Source organism: Athene cunicularia, assembly GCF_003259725.1.
Source record: "Athene cunicularia isolate RWA chromosome 3 unlocalized genomic scaffold, athCun1 chr3_part1, whole genome shotgun sequence".
Taxonomy (NCBI): domain Eukaryota; kingdom Metazoa; phylum Chordata; class Aves; order Strigiformes; family Strigidae; genus Athene; species Athene cunicularia.
In genome coordinates this window covers 58,059,162-58,065,780 of record NW_020799097.1, presented here as the reverse complement: position 1 = coordinate 58,065,780, position 6,619 = coordinate 58,059,162, and the positions used below count along the sequence as shown (strand labels likewise).

At 42.1% G+C, this 6,619-nt stretch overlaps 1 protein-coding gene across 4 annotated transcripts in view; it reads right to left on the bottom strand.

Annotated features, from left to right (window-relative positions):
• NCOA7 (nuclear receptor coactivator 7) overlaps nucleotides 1–4,235 on the bottom strand; it is a 100,903-nt gene extending 96,668 nt beyond the window's left edge. For 3 of the 4 annotated variants that reach the window (XM_026846301.1, XM_026846304.1, XM_026846303.1), the window contains exon 1: nucleotides 4,048–4,235. The gene's annotated coding sequence lies outside the window, so the exon portion shown is untranslated. Of the gene's footprint in view, nucleotides 1–4,023 lie in introns of all 4 variants that reach the window. The other variant, XM_026846302.1, reaches the window with a different exon arrangement.
• Between the last annotated feature and the right edge of the window lie 2,384 nt (nucleotides 4,236–6,619).

Below are 6,619 nucleotides of genomic sequence, written 5' to 3'. Positions count from 1 at the left end.
CCGAGCCGCCGCACAGGGCCCTGCACCCGCCCGCCCCCCGTCCTGGGGAAAGGGGGCTGGCTTCGGGGCCAAAAGTAGCTGAGCGGGGTGTATTTCTTCATAAAGCCCAAGCACCGGGCTCTGCCCCTGCAGACTCCACTTTTCTGAAGGGAAGTGCTAAAACAAAACAACCGATTCTGGAAACTGAGATGAAGGAAAGCCTCTAGATCCCTGGGAAACTGGAAACCCTGTAAACTCAATCCGCTCTTTGCAGACTGCCGGCACACAGGCTGCGGCACTCAACCCCCAAACCTGCTCCTGGCACCAGAAACTCAGTTCCCTGACCTGAGATGACTCCAGGTAACCCTTACAGACCTTTGTGGCTAACCTAAACATCTAGCTTCCTATTCCCTCCTTTGGCTAGTAACCAGCTCTGGAAAACTGGAAAGCTTAGGAAAAGGCCTACGGTATTGTAACACCATTAAACCCCCAATTCTGCAGTTCAAACGCCTGAAGATAAGCAGGCACCTACAAAAATGAAAACTTAGCACAAAGTGTATGCATACGCATACAGATGATGAAAGAATGTGCAAAAATAAAACAGCAAGTGCTGCGCGGGTGTCTCAAGATAAGAATAATTTTTCTAGGTTAAATTGTTACAAATCCAAACAGTTTTAATTTTAAGTAAGAGGTATCTGTCAACAGCCTATTTTTTTAAGTTAACAGCTGCTTAAAGATCCATTTCAAAATCAAGTGTGTCAATGATTTCAGGAATGAATGCAACTGTACTGTGGATACGCAGCCATCTCCCACCACTACCATTACCCTACCCGCAGCAAATGCTTTCTACCAGGCAGTGTCAGTACCAGCACGATAACTGTATCAACTCCTCCCCTAAACTCGCTGCTGTTACTTCCAGATAAAATTGAAGTTTGCCTCTGCTTTATTTTTTTTCCTCCAAAACCGTTTATTTTACAAGATATAGATCTTCTTTAAAACATAGTATCCTGCCTAGAGGATAGATTTTGATAGCATGCTGCAGTTACTATGTCTTGTATCTATATTATTACCCAGGTAAAGGATGGCCAAACCCAAAGTTACATTGGTTAAAATCTGAAAGACCTCACTGGCATATCGGTTTTCTAACACAGCACAGAATAACGTGGTCCTGCTCTCAGTTACTCCTCCAGCACTGCTTAGGTAACAAAATTGGGGAAAAGGAAGAAAACTGAAGACCTAAAATAGTACCCCTTAGTTGACTTCTTTCAGATTTACCAAACTGCCGTAGAAGATAGGCAGCCCTATCCATCAAAGTGGTGAAAAACCTACTTATCTCTTAGCTGAACCTGTACAACAATGACAAACACCTTATTTTAGCTCCAGGAAAAGTGGTCTCTGTCCTAATGTACCAGTTCACTGTCCATCATCCTTCCAAGCACCTCTACTGTATTGTGTAGAAAGTTTTATGAGGACAACCCATAGATTCCGTATAGCAGACAAAGAAAGTACACATTTCCACAGTATTTACATTGCCCAGAGCATTTCAAATACATATTCTAGCCTACTGGCATGGGGAAGAAATCACTCAAACCTCTGTCAGAGCAGTAGAATAAGCAGGCTAGGACTGGAACAGAAGCTTCCTACAAGTTCTGGCTACAGGGCTGTGGGTTAGTGCCTGGAGCTCCACCCACAGACTGCATGTCATTGGAAGAAACTGTGAGTAAGATCTAATACACTTTTATATTACTGAGTCTGGAAGCAAGAGGTAATGCCTGACTATCTGTTAAAATGCCTAACATGATATATATACACATACACACACTCCCAACACTTTTGAAATGAAATTCTGTTTTGGTGTCTCTATAGCAGAGAGGATAGAAGATGGTCTGAATGTTTTGCTCTTTCCTGTGGCAATATGTGCCATGGCAACTGATTTGAATACAAATGATCTAACGGGCAAATTTGTTTTATCACGGATTGCACTATTTTCGTGGATATAAAATGCAAGTTTGCTTTTTCAATCACTCGAAAATTGTGAATTTTTATGCTAGAAAATTTCTCACACAAACTCACATGCATAATAACACATGGAAGACAGAATAGACTTAGGATACATAAGTATAATGTTTGAATGGGGTTTGACCTCCCACAATATGCACTTCAGCTTATATTTATAGACCTGCATACATTACGGAGAAAATAATTATCACAAGTACAGTATGTTTATGGCCTGCACTCAGGTCAGCTAACACTAATATCAGAAAAACATACTGTATTTTTCATGTGTGGTTAAAAAAAATATTTACATGAACATCTGCAACTGTTATCTTATGGCTCATTTATTTAAGGAAGACAACCTGCCATAAAGAATTACACTGAGGAGTTCAAATACAATAGTCCAGTTTTGAAAAGGTATAAAGGTGACACCAATATTTTCTTTTTCCATTAACAGTCATCCTGTTTTTACCAATTACTCTTACAATTATTCATCATGAAGTAGTCACAAAACAGGTTTCACACTTTTATAGGTTTCAGACTTCTATGCATAATTGAGGCTCTGCTTGATCCTGCCATGCACTGGGGCTGACTTCTGTAATAATTCATTGCTATTTTTAGCCTAGTTTCTTCGGTTTATGTAATGATGAATTTTCTAAATGTCCCCAAGTAACCCTATAACTTTCAATTGATTGTTTAGATATAACTCAGTTTGACAGAGGTATTGAAAATTTCTACAAGTTTCACACAATGAAAGAGATCAGAGCTCTAAACTTTTATAAGAAGTTCTTCCCTAATAACTGATTCTATGCACTTGTTTCTAGTATCTAGTAGAGCAAACCAAAAGTTGCTTCCCAAATGTTCCGCTGAACAAAGACTGTAAAAGAAAAGGAATTTGCTGAGACACATGAGGAGATGATTAAAAAAGTCATACTCATTTCAACTAAGGTATTGTTTTGAGCTAAGTGGACACTGGATGAAGCACCTCACTGCCATACCTTATCCCAGACTCCAGAATCACATGCATTTTAACATGGGCTGAGAGAAAAAAAGCTGACACAGGTTTTCCTGGATCAATTACGGTGTTGGGGAATAACATAAGATCAAGAAAAACAATACAAGAACTTGTAAAAGTATTTATAAAAACATTGCTAGTGAGTTACTTCCCCATTTTTCTTCAGGATCTTTACAATATTATGTAAATAGTATAAATGGCTAGTCTGCACAGTATTAAGACATGACACTGCAAATTCTCGCATACCGCCCCCTAGTCCCACTGAAATTAAACTACAAGAAGATAGAGCAAGTCACTGCACAGCTGGGGAGATGATCCTGGAGCCAGGAGATTTAGAACTGCTGTAACATTTGGAAATGTCTTTTGAGATCTTCCTTAGATTATTTCCATAAAAACACTATTACGGTGAAAGTAGATAGAATAAATATAAACTACAATAGCATTTTTTCCCCCAGAAAAATCATTGTAATCTAACAGTAATCATTCTGACCATACATGGAAATTAAACATAAAATAGCAAAAAACTTGTGCATCATCTTTTCCTTCCCTCTCCTCTCCATCTCCCTGAAACTGGGATGATGTACATTTTAAACCAGGCTAACAAGAAGAAAAGCTGATGCCAAGACTTTCCAGATCAAATACACAGCTGAGGAAAGAGAGAAGTGATAAATGCACACATCATACATAGTTATAAAAATCATTTACAGCTTCTGTGCAAATTCACTACTGCTGAAGCATGTACCCCAGGTACTAAAGACAATTCTGTACTTACCATTATATAGCAGAAATATACCCAAATACCCAAATATACTTTCAGTAAATTAGCACATAACTCTGATGTTATTCTTACTGATTTTTACAAAGTAAGCCTACTGTCACACAACAATTAACATGGCAAATTAAAGTAATAATAATATGTAATAAATTCATATGGAACAGAAAAGTTAATCACATGAATTTAAAGTAATTGCTCTGATTTTTCAGGTGCCAAAATTCAGCTTTGCATACCAAACTCGGAAAGCTGGGGTACAGTACCTCTCACATTGAACGTTACTCACTTGGTTTTACTGACACACTGTCGTTCCGTTGCGTGAAGCAAAAAAAAGCATCGGCCTCTGACATTCCTTCCCTGGCGCTTTCAGGAAGATCATTCTTCTCCAACTAGCATCACAGAGATGCAGGCACAGGCATCGGCTGCTTCTGCGCTGGCAGGAGGCTGAATCGCTGACAGTTTCACTGATGCGTTTCTCTATCGGATATAGGAAGCCAGACAAGAGGCATAATCTTTTGTCACTGCACATGACATGAAAACTATTTCTAAAAATAACTAGACAGCATGTGACTCTCAGTTCTACTCTCTTGGTGGTCAGTCCCTCGCCCCCCACAACCTGGATTCACATCCAGGAAAAGATTTATTTCAGTGAAACTCTTCTAGTACATACATTGGAGTTTTCACTACTCTTACAGCTGTAATCAACGACCCTTTCACTGGTCAATAGAAATTTATTATGATGCATTACACATCTTGAGAAGTATGTCAAGCATAGTGATAGGACAAGGGGTAATGATTTTAAACTAAAAGAGAGTAGATTTAGATTAGATATAACAAAGACATTTTTTACGATGAGAGTGGTGAAACACTGGAACAGGTTGCCCAGAGAGGTGGTAGATCCCTGGAAACATTCAAGGTTAGGTTGGACAGGGCTCTGAGCAACCTGATCTACTTGAAGATGTCCCCGCTCACTGCAGGGAGTTTGGACTAGCTGACCTGTACAGGTCCCTTCCAACACAAACGATTCTATGACAACAGAGCAAGAATTATTTCTTTCTACATCTAACAGTTTCCTAAGACATGGACAAAACACATTCGCCTGCCCTGCCATGAGCCATGAGATCCCATTGGGTCAGCTACTTTTTTGAAATTGTCAGAGAGAATATTTTGTCTCTATTACTCAGGCAGTTTAAGGATCGGGAGGCTCAACCCTGCCTTCCTCTAAGGTGTCACACAACAGAGGCACTCTAAGAACAAACAGCGGCGGTGATCTTTCTGTAACATGCATCTCCAACTCTGCAAATACAGCTGATGTGGACCTACCCTAGTTTTAACTTAGCTGTCTCAAGTGCTGCCAGCAACCCAGCCATGGAAGCACAGAAATCAGTACCCTTCCAAAACCCACCTGAGAAGCACCTGGGGTGTGGAAGCCTATGCTTTTAACCATGAGACCGTGGAGCTACTGAAGCATACAAACCCCTTTAAAGCTAGCTTGGCTTCTGTGGTATAGAACCACTGTAATACTTCGTTGGCGTACCTTGCAGGTTCTGGGGCCAAAATCATCACTATACTTACACTGGCAAATTTCCCCTTGGCTCAGAGTTACAGGAAACCAGGTAACCCTTTGCCTTGCTCTTCAACAAGGGGCACAGATTACCTGCTGGGACCAGGTGACCTCTCTCACCTAACCATATCCCCCTCTTTGCAGTGGCCTCAGGCCTTGGTAGTGCCTCAGTTTGAGCTGTCCTCTGCCTCCAGCTCTCCACAGCTTTGTCTCCTCAAGGACTGAAATGCCTCAGTTTTACCAAAGAAGCTGATATCGCTATACAGACGTCCAGTACAGTTCTTGCAGTATGTAAGATATCTGACTGTAACTAATAGGGCCTGATTGCAGCCTCACATTTTATGAGTTACCTACATCATTGCAAAGTAAAATTGCTCACATTGGAGAAAAGAAAGCTCCATCGCAATTGTTCAGGCCTGCTACTGTGAACGGTTTGGGATGAAATGAACCACTGGCTGAAGAGGGCGAGACAGAACTCGGGTGAGATGGAAACCAAACACCCAAACCTCCCGAGTAAATCCCTGAGGAAAGAGGTCTCCTTAAATTTGCTTTCAGACTTCAAAGCTTTTACAGATAAGCTAAGGAGTATTTGCAGAGTCCACAGGCATGAAGTCTGAAGCTTATCTATCTTAACTTGGAAACGGTTCCTTATATAATGCATTTCAGAGGCAGAGGGTTTGAGAACTAAAGAAATTTCCTTGAGTAGAGCAAGCCTTCTTATATTACAGCCACTGCTTAGACAGGGAAAATTACTTTAGCTAGTACAGCTCACAGATCTACTTTGCTCGTGAAATCAACAAGCCAAAGGAAGAAGCACTTATACAGATGTCATCTGCATCGATGGCAGAGTATTCACTCCTCTCACAGAAACCCTACCAAACAAAGCAAAGTCACAGATCCCTGTCTATCATGTAAGAGGGCGCTGACAGCCCCAGGCAAGCGAACCGCCAATCTGGCTCCTCCCTGTGGAGCACCGGGCTTCCTTCCACCTGCAGTAGGCCTTTTGATCGGCTCTCCCCTGCAGACCGAACACCGAAAACCGGAGAAACTGTGGCCTTTGTTCCCACGGCCTGACTAAAAAACGATGAAGACGGAGCGGAGGAAATAGCCACCAGCACGCCGGGCCCTCCCCTCCCGGGAGCCGCCGGCCGGGATTTCCAGCGCAGAGCCCTTGGCTGAGGAGGCCCCGCCCGGAGCCGTTACAGCAACACCCCGCACAGACACTGTCGCGTAAGGAACCGCGTCAACAGCGACACAAAACGAGCAAAACCAACCCGGCTCCTGCCGGGGGCCG